Source organism: Panthera onca, chromosome C1 (genome assembly GCF_046562875.1).
Source record: "Panthera onca isolate mPanOnc1 chromosome C1, mPanOnc1 haplotype 2, whole genome shotgun sequence".
NCBI classification, from domain to species: domain Eukaryota; kingdom Metazoa; phylum Chordata; class Mammalia; order Carnivora; family Felidae; genus Panthera; species Panthera onca.
The window spans coordinates 145145234-145163200 of record NC_138346.1 but is presented as its reverse complement, the minus strand read 5'-3'; the positions used below and the strand labels follow the sequence as shown (position 1 = coordinate 145163200).

General features: G+C 36.7%; 1 long non-coding RNA gene across 1 annotated transcript; it reads right to left on the bottom strand.

Moving 5' to 3' along the window:
• Window positions 1–1634: 1634 nt before the first annotated feature.
• On the bottom strand, window positions 1635–17853 carry LOC132673780 (uncharacterized). Its single transcript, XR_009608196.3, has 3 exons — window positions 17628–17853; window positions 6382–6442; window positions 1635–2013 (listed from the first exon to the last, which is right to left on the bottom strand). It is a non-coding gene; the product is annotated as an uncharacterized LOC132673780 (long non-coding RNA).
• Between the last annotated feature and the right edge of the window lie 114 nt (window positions 17854–17967).

Genomic DNA, 17967 nt, shown 5'->3' with positions numbered 1-17967 from the left:
TTTGAAAGGTAGCATTTTTAAAACTGGTAAGTTTCATCTGATTTCCATTTTAGTTTCTTCTTTTACTCATGAGGTAAACAGAAGCATAATTTTTAATTTTCAGGATTATTGCTATAACAATACTGATCTAGTTGTATGGCGGGCTGTATGATACCAGTTGATACCAGTTTTTATTCAAACTTGTTGAGATTCACATTAGGTCTGGTCACTTTTTATAAATATTCCTTTTGAGCTCAAAAAGAATATGTATTCTCCAGCTGTCAGAAGCAGTGTTTTATGTGCATGATTAAACTTGTTGCTTATGTTGTTCAAATACTCTATATCATTACTGGTTTCTTATCTATCAAAAGTGAAAAAATTGCCCACCAAGATGATAGATTTATCAATTTCTCCTTATTCTATCAATTTTTACTTTAAATATTTTGAAGCTATCTTGTTAGATACACGGAAATTAGAATGGTATCTTCCTGGTAAATCTAAACTTTTAACAATATATAGTGATCATCTTTATCTATAGTATGCTTGTTACCTTAAACTCTATTTTGCCTATATTAATATAGCTACATCAACTTTCTTCTGCGTATTATATCTTTATTCATTTAAAAAAACTTAAAAAAAATTTTTTAATGTTTATTTATTTTTGAGAGAGAGAGGGAGAGACAGAGCATGAACAGGGGAGGAGCAGAGAGAGAGGGAGACAGAATCAGAAGTAGGCTCCAGGCTCCGAGCTGTCAGCACAGAGCCCGATGCAGGGCTCAAACCCACGAACTGTGAGATCATGACCTGAACTGAAGTCCGGTGCTTAACCAACTGAGCGACCCAGGCACCCCTAAAAAAACCTTTTAATTGCTTCTTTAATTTGTAATGTTTTCCTTGTATATAGAACATACATTCTGGATTTGTATGTTTTATCTAGTCTGATAATTTAAACTTATAAATTCTAGTCTATTTACATATATCATGATTACTCATATATTTGGATTTATTTTACCACCTTCTTTTGTGATTTGTTTCATATTGCTCCAGTTGTTTTGAATTTTCCTTTTCCCCCATTCTTTTGGATTGAGATCCACCCCCATTGAATTTTTCCCTTCATTAACTTGGAAATTATATATTATATCTTTATTCTTTTAGTCATTCTCCTAAAATTTTAATATGCTTATATATCTTAACAAATTATAATTTCAATGAGTAGCTTTATCTTTAAGGAATTTAGAACTTTCACACTCCATTTCCATGTGCTATTTACATGCTACTGTTGTCTAGACACTTTGTTCCAACTTATTTCCTTAACTCCCTAAATTGGACATCATTGTTATTGTTTTATACATCATTAACCTTTTTAATGCTCCTACCATTTTCTTCTTGCATTCCAGATTTTTTTTTTTTTTTTTGCAATCATTTCCTTCTTCCCAAAATACTTCCATGAGTCTTTGAGAATTTCTACAGTGAGGATCTGCTGATAGTACATTATTTCAGTTCTGGTTTGTCTCCCACCTCCTAAAACATTAATTGGATTCTCCGGGATGGGAGAGAGGATCTCAATCGTGTGAAATTTTGACAGCTCAAAGCTTCTCCATGGTTGCTATAGATAGTGACAGGAACCCCTTGTTGTTACCAAGACAGTGACAAGGTCCTCTAGAGAGAGATGTTTTTATAAGCATGGCCACAGCCCTCTAAAGCAGGGTTTCTCCACTTTGGCACTACTGATGATTTCATATTTTGGACCAAATAATTCTTGGTTATAGTGAGTGGGTTCTTCTATACATTGCAGGATGTGCAGCATCTTTGGCCTCCATCCACTAGATGGCTTATGTGCGACAACCAAAAATGTCTCCACAAATTGGCAAATGTCCTCTGGGAACCAAAAGTGTCCATGGTTCAGAACCACTCCTGTAGGGCTACATTAGGTAGGCAAGTTCAGGTGACATGTCTTTATTGTCTCCTTGCAATTGTGCTCTAAGTCACTTGAGGATCTTCACATTTTCTCATTTGTAACAGAGCCAACATCATCTGCATCAAAGAAATTAAACATATATATATAGTGTCTTATTTATTACACACACACACACATATATACATACATACATACATATCATATTGTATATACACACACATATACATACAAATATATATATAGGGAAAGAGAAAAAAGAGAAGAGTCAGATTTTCAATGGTTTACCAAAAAGGAAGTAAATGGGAGGCAAGAGGACCAGGTACAAAATGTACACACAAGTAACCTTGAGCGCTTGTACCTCCATAATGATAGTGTCTCCAGTTTCCTCTATCTTGTTGCCATGTAAGAATTTGAGCGTAGTGTTGCAAAATATACTGATTTTTCAGAAGTCATAAGATCCTTGTGTGTATATATGATGTATATACATATAATGTTTCTTCTTTTAAATATAGATCTATGATTTTTTTTATTTAAAAAATTCTTTTAATGTTTATTTCTGAGGCAGAGACAGAGCATGAGTAGGGGAGGGTCAGAGAGAGAGGGAGACACAGAATCAGAAGCAGGCTCCAGGCTCTGAGCTGGCAGCACAGAGCCCGACGCGGGGCTCGAACTCACAAACCGTGAGATCATGACCTGAGCCGACTCGGTCGCTCAACCGACTGAGCCACCCAGGCGCCCCTAGATCTACGATTTTTTAAAACAAACAGAAAACCCCACACTTGTGGGCTGTAGGCCTCTATACTGCAACCTTTGACTTCTACCAGGCACATAATTGTTGCTCAATAAGAATTAGTTTTCCACTCTGTCTCCTGTACTCTTGAGGCCCAATGTCACCCACTAGGTTTGGATCCCAGTGTTCCTTTCAGAGCCTAGGCAAGTTTAACACCATGTTCCTGGATGCTACCTGCATTACCATTGCCTCTTTTTATGTAAAGAAATAGTTTCTTTGCCGCACCTCAGCGAGTGTTTAATTGATCGTTAGATCACTCAATACACATACCCTTTAGGTACTGCCTAAGGAAAGATTAATTTTCAGCCCCAGGAAAGATTTAAAATGGGAAATTCCAGGCCATGCTAATGTGACTAAGGCTTTACCTTAGAAGTAGCAAAGCTGGAGAATTAAAAATGAACCCCATTTTGGCAAAAGAAGCACAATGGTGCTGTTCCTAAATAGTAGAAAATTTTAAAACAAAAAGGAAGAAATCCAGTGTATTATATAAGACTGAACAATACAAAGAGTAAGTTAGAGGTGGGGGTGGTATTAACGAAGAATGTGGAAAATACAAAAAGAGTTGGGACTCCAAAATGCTGAAGGAAAGCATATCGTTATGTGAGTTTGACTGAGATTAAGAAAAGAAATGAGGAAGGGGAAGAACACATATAGTGAGTAAACATTCACAGTACTAGGTGCTTTACTTACATTGGTTAATAATGCTAGTGCTCCCAACCAATTGCAAGTAAATATAATTCCTCTGTTTCCAAAGGGGGGTCAGAAAGGTTAAGCAACTTGTTTGTGGTTGCATAGCTAGTAGGTAGCAGAACTAAGAGGGTTAAAGATAAAAATATTCATATTAGAGCTAAACCTGGCCCTACAATAGGCCTGGGGTGGGGGGATTCCTAACCTGGAAACAGCTCCCTATGCCCTTCCCACTAACCTGAAATTGTAGGCAAACTGTTTTATTTATGAGCTTCATCATTGTTCTAGGAAATAGTTCACAGTTTCAAGTAGACATTAAAAAAAGAAAAAAGGAAAAAGGTAAAGAAAGATTGAGACCTTCTACTCTAAAAATGCTGGAGTTTTAGTAAAACAAAACAAAAACAATCTTTCCACAGTTCTGTAATGATACAGAAAAACATACTACAGATTTACTTGAAAATTCAAAAAATAATTGTTGCCCACTCACAAATACTTTCCAAAGCCTAAGTCATCACAACTTAATAGCAAATCATTTTCTTTCCTTTAGCCACATACATGCAGTGAGAATGCACAAAGTCGATGGAGTTGGGTTGGGTAGGAGCAAAGAGATTTAAACTCTGGTGTAGTCTGTGAATTCCTAGAATTGCAATCCTTGGAAAATGCAATTTGAATACACTGCGTTATCTTTTAATTGCCATTGTGAATGCTAACTACTGGTCTACCTAACTCAAGGCAAAATAGAACGGTAGAATTTCAGAGTGAGAAGTGCCTTTCCTGAGTATCTGGTCCTACTTCGTTGACAAGGGTTGGATCACCTTCTAGGGTCACTGAGACCAAAACCCAGGTTTCTTAACCAGTATACAATGATGTTTCCATGACACTATGCTGTGTCCCATGTCAACATTGGAAAGATGCTTAAGTGAAATCAATTTCAGTTTCATATATTCATGTTATCAGCCATCAAGCCCCCATTATTGAAAGTGACCTGAACTGCTTTGTCCCAGGTAAACTGAGAGAAGTTAATGTACATCTACCATGTGCCCAAACTATTCTAATTGAAATTTAGAACTCACCTTCATGGAAGCTGGGTTATTCAAGTGGGTCACTACTCTCTACCTCACAAGAAGCTTTTATTATCTTTTATTGAATACCTACTGAAAGCAGAAATACAAAGAAGTGGGAACAAACAGGTAAGAAAAAATTGAAGTGATGGTCCCTGTCCATATGGAGTATAAAATTAAAGATGGAAAGAACTGTATGTCACAAGCTATATTGCTAAATTCTATGTCCATGACCTAAACAAATGGGAATTAGGCAAAACACTACATTAGGACTTCTCTGTTCCAAGAAAGGAATTCCATGAAACTCTAGTCTGTGTTAGAGATCATCCATGAAGTCAGCTGCTAAGTTCTGAAATAGGTGAGCTCCAAGAACTGCCTTCTTCCATGTCCCAGGAAGGCATTTAAAAATAATCCTTATTTTTTTCCCATTCTCCATGCCCTGAATATGGTAGGTGACTTTGACCCTGTTGCTAGCACAGTATTTAAAACTGTGCTAAAACATCTTTCCCTGCATCAGAATGAACCAGAAGGCTGCTGAGTTCCAGTTATTGCTCACACTCAGCCTCCACCTTCTTAGACTCTTTCATGCCCTTTATTTAGGCCCAGATCAGTCTCCTTTCCTAGGCTGTAAGCATCCCTGTCCTCAAGGAAGCTTGGCATCCTCAGCATCTTGCGAAGTGCCTGGAACATTGGAAGGGCCCCATACCTCTTTATCAAACTGTACTGAATTTAAATACTGAAGGAACAAGCAGAGTAAGGAAGGAAAAAAATCCAGATGACATAAGATTATTTTTCAAGTAGAAAAACTGAGGTGTAGAGAGATAAAATACTAGTCTAAAGTTTCCTGGTATTAGATTAGATAAAATGTGCAAGTCTATAAAAGTAAGTCTGTATACTTAAACTGCAGAGTTTCTGATTTACACAGAAAACCACCCATCTGGTTTCAGGGCAAAAAGTCTGCTTTTTGAATTTTTAAATAGAAACAAACTATGAATACACAACTCTTGATGAGAAAGAGAATGAGACAAAATAATTGATGAAAACAGTACACTAGAATAATAATCAACTATGTGTCAATTTCAGCTCTTCCAATGACAGCCCAATCGATGAATCTGTCTTGGCAGATAATTACTTGCTGTATCCTTAGCCCATAAAGTGATCAATAAAGTCAAATGTCCAGTTTAATATTTTACATTTAATGATTATATAATAACAGGCAGCAGAATATAAGTTGAGGAAGATTAATGGAAGGATAGACATGGTGCCAATATGTTTTTTCCTTCTAATTAGTGAAGCCCTAATGTAAAATTCAAAATGTGCTGAATTGAAGCCTTTCTTTCTTAGCACTCTGCTAAGCAGCTGAAATTATGTTTAGAGATTTGGTAATTGAGTTTCTAATTATCTAGTAACTCAAATGCTTCATGAAATGCTTTAAGAGTCTTGCCCATCCTCTGGCTGGGGAACTGGTTTGGTGAGTCCAAGTGCCTATGCTTTTTCCGTGGGAGAGAGTGTTCACCTCCCCCAAGCCATCAGAGGAAAAGAAGCCTGGTACAGTCCTCTGGCCTGGCTGTGCTGTTGGCCAGGCAGTGATGTTCCAGGGGAATTGTGGGCTGACCGTTTTTGTGGTCAGGTTCCTCTGAGCCCTGCTTGCCCTTGCTCACTTGCCATGAACTTGGCTTCACTAAAAATTCACCACAAATCAATTTTGTCAGTTTCCATTATTTTGTTGTTCACCAAGGAGTAGCCCAGGCACGTGTTGAATAATTCATGATGGCAGTGGTGTTGATCCTATTTTCTGGGTAAGAAAAACCTAAAGCCCCAGAAGGCCTCACTCTGTGAGTCAGTCCCCAGACACTGGAGTGCCTGCTTAGCACATGCTACCGGGCAGGGTAGGTTTAAATGCCTGTGCCACCTTTCTTTCTCTAGTTCCTGTGTGAGTCACTTACCCAGCAGTAGGTGTCAAGGAGGAGACTTGCCAGGTTTGAACTTAATGTAATATATATAGACCTGGGAAGATAAGAATTATATGGTAAGACTCTTAATTGGCAAGTGCTGAGCATTATTAGATTCTGAGTCTCTGCATCAGGATATAGGGAAAAAAAAGAAAGATACAGAAATAAGGAAATATATTTTTATATATGATATATGCATGAATCTATGTGAGACATAATGTTGGCTGCCAGGCAATCCAGAATAGAAAGGAATTATAACTATGGCAAAGAATTCACAAACAGTTGTGAATGAGCAAGCCATAGGCTGTGAGTTACTATCTCAAAGGCGGATTTCTCTGTTTTTAGGATAAAAGATGTAGGCTGCAGTGCTCCCTCAGAGCTAACATTGAACATTACTGTATCAGTTAAAGCCAACACCCAGGACAGAAAGGTAGGGGCCAAGGGTGGCTGGCTGCACAGGGATAATCCAGGGGCAGCAGCACTGCAGCCCAAGTGGTGGCTTTCACCTAGCAGCTCCAGACTCTGGCTCTTCAGGGCACCCAGAGGGGAGTATGGGTGAGCATGGTGGGAGTTCAAGATCTCCCATGAGGCTGCTACATACATACAGAATGTGCCAGTATGTTCATTTACAGTGAGACTCTTAACTACCACAGGGCCTGGGCCAAGTAGGTCTGCAGGCTCCCTGTGGCAAGCTCACCTGAGGAGCCACTCAAATCAGAAAGCTGCATGGAAGCAAACAGATGGGACTACAGTGACTGAAAAGCTCCCCCACGGCAAAGGAGACTATCAACAAAATGAAAAGGCAACCTGCAGATTGGGAGAAGATATTTGCAAACCATATATCTGTAAAGGGGTTAGTATTCAAAATGTAGAAGGAACTCACAACTTAATAGCAAAAACCTCTATACTGTTTTCTGAAAAAAAACTAAAATAAAATGAACTGCCACATGATCCAACGATCCCTCTTCTGGGTGTATAACCAAAGGACATGGAATCAGGATCTCAAAGTGATATGTGCACTCTCATGTTTACTGCAGCATTATTCACAATACCCAAGGTATGGAAACAACCCAAGTGCCCACTGATGGATGAATGGACAAAGAAATTGTGATATATATCTATAGAAATATGTAGTAGAATATTATTCAAACTTAGAAAACAGGGAGATCCTGCCATTTGTGACAACATGGATGAAGCTGGAGGACATTATGCTAAATGAAGTAAGCCAGACACATAAAAATACTGATCTCATATGTGGAATCTAAAGAAGTCAAATACATAGAACAGAGAATACAAGTGTAGTTATTAGGGGTGGGGAAGTGGAGAAATGAGACGTTGGTCAAAGTGTACAAAGTTGCAGTTACGTAGGATGAACAAGTCTAGAGATCTAATGAACATGATAAGTACAGTTGATAATACTATACTGAATACTGGATGTTTGCTATGAGCATGGATTTAAGGTGCTCTCATCACACACATAAAAGTGGCAACTATGTGAGGATATGATATGTTGATTAGCTTGACTATAGTAATCATCTCACTATATGTATATAAACTCATGTTGTACACCTGAAGTGTATGCAATTTTTATTTAAAAAGATAAAGGAGGAACATACAGAGATAAAAAAGAATACTGTGTGGTGAGCATAGATTGAGAGCAAAGGGAGAGAGGTGGTTTAGAGGGGCAGAATATCATGGCTCTGGAAAAGCCTAATAATGTATCCCAGTTTTAGCCAAGTGCATTCAAGTACACCTTTTCCTCCATGTCTGGACGGCTATAAATAAACATTAATAAGGTCTGTGACTTACCCCTTTTATTTTTAAATTTTTTATTGTAAAATACACACAAAATTTACCGTCATACCCATTTTAAGTGTACAGTTCAGTAATATGTACATTAATTTTGTTGTGCAACCACCACCACCATCCATTTTCAGAACTCTTTGTAAAACTTGAATTTTCTTATTAAACAATAACACACCATTCTCCTCTCCACTCTCAATCCCTGGAAATTGTGATTCTATTTTCCGTCTCTCTGAATTTGACTATTCTAGATACCTCCTTTGTCTTTTTGTTATTGGTTTATTTCACTTAGCATAGTGTCCTCAGGTTATCCATGTTTTGCAGCATATATCAGAATTTCCTTTTTTTTCTTTACAGCTGAATAATATTCCATTGTATTATATACCACATTTTGTTCATCCATTCACATATTAATGGTCACTTGGGTTGCTTCTACCTTTGGCTATTCTGAATAATGCTGCAATGAACATGGGTGTACAAATATCTCTTTGAGACATTGTTTTCAATTCTTTTGGGTACATACCCAGAAGTGGAATTGCTGGGTCATAATTTTACTTTAAATTTTTTGAAGAACCACCATACTGTTTTTCATAGCAGCTATATTATTGTGTATTTCCCACCAACAATTGAAAAGGTTCTGGTTACTCTGTCTCTTTACCAACACTTGTTATTTTCTGTTGTTGTTTTTGATAGTACTCATCCTAATGGATGTGAGGTAGAATCCCACTGTAGTTTTGATTTGTATTTCTATAATAGTGATGTTGAACAGCTTTTCATGTGCTTGTTGGCCATTTGTGTATCTTCTCTGGAGAAATGTCTGTTCAACCCTTTTGCCCATTTTTGAATTGGATTACTGTATTTTTCTTAAGCTTTAGTTGTTCTCTATATATTCTAGGTATTAATCTCCCCTTATCAGATATATGATTTGTATTTTTTTCTCCCATTTTCTGGGTTCCCTTTTTACTCTTTTGACAGTGTCTCTTAATGCACAGTATTTTAAAATTTTCATTAAGTCTAATTTGTCTATTCTTTTGTTGCCTTTGCCTTTGGTGTCATATCCAAGAAATCATTGGCAAATCCAATGTTGTCCCCCTTTATTAATTGAATATTTTATTCTGAGATAATTGTAGGTTAATATGTAGTTTAAGAAATAGTGGAGAGAAGTCTAATGTTTCTCCCCAGTGATAACATCTTACAAAACTATGGAACAACACACAACTAGGATATTGACATTGGTACACTAAAAATACAGAATATTTTCATCATCACAAAGATGTCTCCAGTTGCCCTTTGCTGTTTTCCACAGTGGCTATGTCTATTTACATTCCCACCAATAGTGCATGAGGGTTTCTTTTTCTCCAAATCCTTAACATCCTTGTTATTTCTTTTTTTACTCTAGTCATTCTGACACGTATAAGATGATACATCTCGTGGTTTTGATTTGCATTTCCCTGATGATCAGTGATGGTAACATCTTTTCATGTTTCTGTTGGCCATCTATATTTCATATATGCTAGATTTTAATCTTTTGTTGGATATATGGTTTGCAAATGTTTCCTCTTTGTGTATAGTTTGTCTCTTCATTCTCTTAATAGGGTCTTTCACAGAGCAAACGTTTTTAATTTTGATGAAGTCAAATTTTTAAAAAATTAAATGTAATTTATTGTCAAGTTGGTTTCCATACAATACCCAGTGCTTATCCCAACAAGTGCCCTCCTCAATGCCCATCACCCACTTCCCCCTGTCCCCCCCCCCATCAACCCTCAGTTTGTTCTCAGTATCCAAGAGTCTCTTATAGTTTGCCTCTCTCCCTCTCTGTAACTTTTGTTTTCCTCTTCCCCTCCACCATGGTCTTCTGTTAACTTTCTCAAGATCCACATATGAGTGAAAACCTATGGTATCTCTCTTTCTCTGACTGACTTATTTCACTTAGCATAATACCCTCCAGTTCCATCCACATTGCTGCAAGTGGCCAGATTTCATTCTTTCTCATTGCCAAGTAGTATTCCATCATGTATATAAACCACATCTTCTTTATCCATTTATCAGTTGATGGACACTTAGGCTCTTTCCATAATTTGGCTACTGTTGAAAGTGCTGCCATAAACATTGGGGTATATGGGCCCCTATGCATCAGCACTCCTATATGCCTTGGATGTCTTTTTTTGAAAAGTGTCTATTCATGTCTTCTGCCGATTTCTTTAGTGGATTGTTTGTTTTTTGGGTGTGGAGGTTGGTGAGTTGTAGCCCTTTATCCGATATGTCATTTGCAAATATCTTTTCCCATTCCATCCATTGCCTTTTAGTTTTGTTGATTGTTTCCTTTGCAGTGCAGAAGCTTTTTATTTTCATGAGGTCTCAATAGTTCAGTTTTGCTTTTAATTCACCTTGCCTTTGGAGATGTGGTGACTCTTAGTGTGAAACCTAAAAACTCTTTGCCTAACCACAGATCCTAAATATTTTTCCTCTTTTTTTCTAAAAGTATTATAGCTTAAAATTTTACATTAAATCTGTGGTACATTTTGAGTTATTTTTTGTATAAGGTGTGAGATCCAGGTCGAAGTGTTTTTGTCGTTGTTGCTGTTGTTTTCTCCAGTACAATTTTTTTAAGAGTGTATTTCCTCCACTGGATTGCTTTTTCATCTTTGCCATATGTCAATGGACATATTTTTATGGGTAGGTCTGTTTTAGGCTCTCTCTTCTCTCCCCTTGATCTGTGTTTCTCTTTAGATAGCAAAACTGTAAAGTTGATTACTATAGCTATATAATAAGTCTTATAATTCAGTAGACCAATTCCTCATACTTTGTTCTTTTTCAAAACTGTTTTAGATATTCTAGTTTCTTAGTCTTTCTAAATACATTGTAGAATAATCTTATCTATGACTATAAAATAATCTTGCTGGGATTTTGATTGAGTTAAAAGGTCTTTCAAGAAGTGACATCTTTACTATGTTGAGTCTTTCAACTTATTAAAACTGTATATCCCTTTTAGATTTTTGATTTAGATCTTTGATTTTTTCACCAGAATTCTGTAGTTTTCAGCATATAAATCCTATAAATGTTTGATGTACCCCTAAGTATGTCATTTTTTGACTAACTGTAAATTGTAAATGGACAGATTGTGTCCACATGTTCTTTGCTAGTACACAGAATCAGAATTATTTTAGCCTTATTTTGTATTCTGAAATTGACGAACCGATTAGTTCTTGCAGTTGTAGATTCCTTGAGATTTCTATGAAGAAAATCATGTCATGTGCAAATATCAAATGTCGAACCAGTTTAAGTACCACTATGTGCCCATTTATAACACCATTGTCTAAAATATTTCCTCTACGTTCATTTAGAACTGCACTAGACAGTATTAGAATTTTTGCTTCAGTCAGTAGCCTAATTTGGAAAACTCAAGAGGAAAAGGAAAGGCTAATGTATTTACCCCTATTTTTGCTTATTATGGCCTTCCTTCCTGATGTCCAAGATTCCTTCTTTTATCATTTCCTTTCTATTTAGAGAACTTTTTTCAGCCATTCTTTTAAGATATATCTGCTTGAGACAGTGTCTCTTAATTTTCCTTCATGTGAGGATGTCTTGATTTCCCTTTAATTCCTGAAGGGTATTTTACTGGGTATATGATTCTGTCTTTCTTTCCTTTTCCTTTTTTTCTCCCTCCATCCCTCTTTCTTTCTTTCTTTCTTTCTTTCTTTCTTTCTTTTTCTTTCTTTCTTGTTGATTTTTAAAAATTTAAATCCAAATTAGTTAACATATAGTGTAATAATGATTTCAGAAATAGAATTTAGTGATTCATCACTTATCATACCCAGTCCTCATCCCAACATGTGTTCTCCTTAATTATCCTTCCCCATGTAGCCTATCCCCCCGCCATCCAACACCCCTCCAGCAACCCTCAGTTTGTTCTCTATATTTAAGAGTCTCTTATGGTTTGTCCCCTCTCTGTTTTTATATTTTTTCTTCCCTTCCCTTATGTTCATCTGTTTTGTATCTTAAATTCCACATGAGTGAAATCATATGATATTGGTCTTTCTCTGACTTACTTTGCTTAGCATAATACCATCTAGTTCCATCCACGTTGTTACAAATGGCAAGATTTCATTCTTCTTGATTGCTGAGTAATATTCCACTGTGTGTGTGTGTGTACACACCACATCTTCTTTATCCATTTATCTGTCAGTGGATATATGGGCTCTTTCCATACTTTGCCTATTGTCAGTAGTGATGCTGTAAACATTGGGGTGCATGTGCCCCTTTGAAACAGCACTCCTGTATCTTTTGGATAAATACCTAGTAGTTTTTGAGGAACCTCCACTCCATAATTTTTCTGGAGTGGCTGAACCAGTTTGCATTCGCACCAACAGTGCAAAAGGGTTCTTCTTTCTCTGCATCCTTGCCAACATCTGTTGTTGCCTGAGTTGTTAATTTTAGCTGTTCTGACAGGTATGAGGTGGTATATCTCATGGTGGTTTTGATTCGTATTTACCTTATGATGACTGATGTTGAGCCTTTTTTCATGTGTCTGTTAGTCATCTGGATGTCTTCTCTGGAAAAGCGTCTATTCATGTCTTTTGCCCATTTCTTCACTGGAATATTTGTTTTTTGGGGGTTGATTTGATAAGTTTTTTGTAGATTTTAGATACTAGCCCTTTATTTGATATGTCATTTGCAAATATCTTCTTCCATTCTGTCGGTTGCCTTTTAGTTTTGCTGATTGTTTCCTTCACTGTGCAGAAGCTTTTCATCTTGATGAGGTCCTAATAATTTATTTTTACTTTTCTTTCCCTTGGCGCCAGAAACCTGTCAAGTAAGAAGTTGCTGTGGTCAAAGAGGTTGTTGCTTTTTTTTATCCTCTAGGATTTTGATGGCTTCTTGTCTTATGTTTAGGTATTTCATCCATTTTGAGTTTATTTTTGTGGTATAACAAAGTGGTCCAGGCTCATTCTTCTGCATGTTGCTGTCCAGTTTTCCCAACACCATTTGTTGAGGAGACTGTCTTTTTTTTTCCATTGGCTATCCTTTCCTGCTTTGTGAAAGATTAGTTCAGAATACATTTGTGGGTCCATTTTTAGGTTCTCTATTCTGTTCCATTGATCTATGTGTCTGTTTTTGTGTCAGTACCGTACTGTCTTGATGATTACAGCTTTGTAATACAGCTTGAAGTCTGAAGTTGTGATGCCTGAAGCTTTGGTTTTCCTTCTCAGGACTGCTTTGGTTATTAGGGGTCTTTTCTGGTTCCATACAAATTTTAGGATTGTTTGTTCTAGCTCTGTAAAGAATGCTGGTGTTATTTTGACAGGGATTGCACTGAATACATAGATTGCTTTGGGTAGTATTGACATTTTAACAATATTTGTTCTTCCAATCCATGAGCATGGAATGTTTTTCCATTTCTTTCTGCCTTCTTCAGTTTCTTTCACAAGCTTTCTGTAGTTTTCAGTGTATAGATTTTCCACCTCTTTGGTTAGGTTTATTCCTAAGTATTTTATGGTTCTTGGTGCAATTATAACTGGGATCGATTCCTTGATTTCTCTTTCTGCTGCTTCATTCGTGGTGTATAGAAATGCAACTGACTGCTGTACATTGATTTTATATCCTATAACTTTGCTGAATTCATGGATCAGTTCTAGCAGTTTTTTGGTGGAGTATTTGGGGTTTACTACATAGAGTATCATGTCATTTTTGAAGAGTGAATGTTTGACTTCCTCCTTGCTGATTTGGATGCCTTTTATTTCTTTGTGTTGCCTGATTCCTGAGGCTAGGACATCTAACACTATGTTGAAGAATAGTGGTTAGAGTGGACATCCTTGCTGTGTTCCTGACCTTAGGGGGAAAGCTCTCAGTTTTTCCCCATTGAGGATGATATTAACAGTGGGTCTTTTGTATATGGCTTTTATGAGCTTGAGGTATGATTGATTTAGAGTTTCATAGTGTTGTGGTCTGAAAAGACACAAAATACCCCTACTTTCTTGAGGGTTTTTATCCAAAAGGATGCTGTATTTTGTTCAAATGCTTTCTCTGCATTTATTGAAAGGATCATGTCATTCTCATCCTTTCTTTTACTAATGTGATGTATCACATTGATTGATTTATGGATATTGAACAAGCCTTGCATCCCAGGGATAAATCCCACTTCATGTGGTGAATAATTCTTTTATTGTATTGTTGGATATGGTTTGCTAGTATCTTCTTGAGAATTTTTGCATCCATATGCATCAGAGAAATTGGTTTGTAGTTCTCCTTTGTACCAGGATCGTTGTCTTGTTTTGAAATCAAGGTAATGCTGGCCTCATAGAATGAGTTTGGAAGTTTTCCTTCCATTTCTATTTTTTGGACCAGCTTCAAAAGAACAGGTGTTAATTTTTTTAAATGTTTGGTAGGATTCCTGTGGAAAGTCACCTGGACCTGAACTCTTGTTTGTTGGGAGATTTTTGATTACTGATTCAATTTCTTTACTGGCTATGGGTCTGCTCAAATTTTCTATTTCTTACTGTTTCAGTTTTGGTAGCTTATACATTTCTAGGAATGTGTCCATTTCTTCCAGATTGTGCAATTTGTTGGCATATAATTATTCATTATATTTTCTTATTGTTTGTATTTCTACGGTGTTGGTTGTGATATCTTCTCTTTTATTCATGATTTTATTTATTTGGGTCCTTTCCTTTTTCTTTTTGATCAGTATAGCTAGAGGTTTATCAATTTTGTTAATTCTTTCAAAGGACCAGTTCCTCATTTCATTGATCTGTTCTACTGTTTTTATTTTATTTCAAAATCATTGATGTCTGCTCTAATCCTTATTATTCCCCTTCTGCTGTCTTTGGGCTTTATTTGCTATTGTTTTTCCATCTCTTATAGGTGTAAGGTTAGGATTTGTATTTGAGATCTTTCTTCCTTCATTATGAAGGCTTGAATTGCTATATATTTCCCTCTTATGACCGCCTTTGCTGCATCTCAGAGGTTTGGAGCTGTTGTGTTTTCATTTTCATTGGCTTCCATGTACTTTTTAATTTCCTCTTTAATTTATTGGCCAACCCATTCATTCTTTAGTGGGATGTTCTTTAATCTCCAAATATTGTCTTCCCAAATTTTTTCTTGTGGTTGATTTTGAGTTTCATAGCACTGTGGTCTGAAAATATGGAAGATATGACCTCAATCTTTTTGTACTTGTTGACAGCTGCTGATTTGTGTCCCAGTATGTGATATATTTTGGAGAATGTTCCATGTTCACTTGAGAAGAATGTGTATTCTATTGCTTTAGGATGAAATGTTCTGAATATATCTGTTAAATCCATCCAGTCCAGTGTGTCATTCAAAGTCATTATTTCCTTGTTGATTTTCTGCTTAGATGATCTGTCCATTACTATAAGTGGGGTGTTGAAGTACCTTACTATTATGGTATTATTATCAATGAGTTTCTTTATGTTTGTGATTGATTTATATATTTGGGTGTTCACGTTGGCGACATAAATATTTACAATTGTTAGATCTTCTTGGTGGATAGACCCCTTAATTATGATATAATGTGCTTCTTCATCTCTTGTTACAGTCTTTATTTTAAAATCTAGTTTGTCTGATAGAAGTATGGCTAATCCAGCTTTCTTTTGGCGACCTTTACCATGACAGATGGTTGTCTATCCCCTTACTTTCAATCTGCAGGTGTCTTTATGTCTAAAATGGGTCTCTTGTAAGCATATAGATGGGTCTTGTTTTCTTATCCATTTTGATATCCTATGTCTTTTGATTGGAGAGTTTAGTCCATTGACATTTATAGTGAGTACTGAAAGATATGAATTTAGTGCCATTGTGTTGCCTGTAGAGTTGGTATTGTTCTCTGGTCCTTTCTAGTCTTTGTTGCTTTTGGTCTTTTTTGTTTTGTTTCATCTTTTCTCCATTCAAACAGTCCCCTTTATAATTTCTTGTAGGGCTGGTTTAGTGGTCACAAACTCCTTTACTTTGTGTTTGTCTGGGAAACTCTTTATCTCTCCTTCTATTTTGAATGACAGCCTTGCTGGATAAAGAATTCTTGGCTGCATATTTTTCTGATTCAGCATGTTGAATATATCCTGCCACTCCTTTCTGGCCTGCCAGGTTCCTGTGCATAGGTCTGCTTTGAACCTTATCTGTCTTCCCTTATAGGTTATAAGGACTTTTTTCCCTTGCTGCTTTGATAATTCTTTCCTTGACTATGTATTTTTGTGAAATTGACTATGGTATGCCTTGGTGATGGTGGGTTTTTGTTGAATCTAATGGGAGTTCTCTGTGCTTCTTGGATCTTGATGTCTGTGTTCTTCCCCAGATTTGGAAATATTTTCCACTATAATTTGCTCACATATACGTTCTCCTTTTTCTTTCTCTTTATCTTCTGGGATTCCTATGATTCAGATGTTATTCCTTTTTAATATGATACTGAGTTCTCTAAGTCTTTTACTGTGCTATTTTTCCTTTTTTTCCCTCTTTTTTTTTTGCTTTATTCTCCATAATTTTGTCTTTTGTATTGTTGGTTCACTGCTCTGCTTTGTCCATCCTTGCCATCATGGTATCTGAGACTGCATCTCGGTTATACCATTTTTAAATTTTGTCCTGACAAGACTTTACTTCTTTTATCTCCACAGAAAGGGATTCTATGCTTTTTTTTCCAACCCTAGCTAGTATTCTTATGATCATGGTTCTAAATTCTAGTTCAGACATTTTGCTTATAACTGGGTTGATTAAGCCCCTGGCTGTCATTTCTTCCTGTTCTATCTTTTGGGGTGAATTCCTTTGTTTTGTCATTTTGGAGGAAGAAAAAAATGTAAAAAATTAAAAATTAAAATTAAGAAATTAAAGACAAAACAAAAAATCAAATGAAGGAAGCTAAATCCTGTGTTTTGGTCTGCTTGTTTAAAAGGCTTGATAGAATAGAGAAAAAAGGGGAAGAAAAGAAAATTTAAAAAGTAAGAGAAAATTAAAAAATTAAATTATATAATGGAAGAAAATTAAAGAAAATTAAATAGAATTTTAAAAACCTTAAAAATAATAAAATATAAAGTAAAAAATAATTAAAAAATAAAGAAAAAGGAAAAGAAAATTTCCTCTTTCTGTATCCAAGAAAAATAAAGGGGAAAAAGGAGAAAAAAAATTCAAACAAAAATAGAAGCAAAAAAAAACCAAAACCAAAAACCACTGAATAAATGAACCAGCAAACAGAATGAAATGCGAATGAAGTTATATCCAGTTTCCCCTAGAACTGAAAGTACAAAGCATTCTATAGTCTGTACACTAAGCAGGTAGAGGGACTTGTGCTGGCCTTCTAGGGGATGTGCTTGGAAAGCGCAGTTGGGTGGGGCTTGGTGTCATCGCTCTGTTTTCCCCTAGGTGGCACTGCTTAGCTTACTGGGGTTGATCAGCATGGCATGCATGCATGTGCATGGGAGAGGTAGCAATGGCTTTACCTGGTTCCTTAGTCTGTGGCACAGGAACTTCATGCTCTCACTGACCTGGGATCAAGCACCCCTCCTTTGGCTCAGGCCTCCATCCACTCCCCACCTATACCCTGTCTGTGTCCAAGCTGTCTGCCTGCCAGGTGGTACCTCCCTCCAGAGTTTTATCTCAGATGGGATTGTGTTTCAAAACCCCACACTTCAGAGACCCCTGTGGCTTGGACACACACCAACTCTGTGGGAGGGTCTCACTAAGCAATGGCCAGGTGCCAGCTTGCCCCAGAAAACGTCTGTGTGGTCACACAATGGCAGAGGTTCAGAGATTATGACAAATCACAACACACAGCTGGGG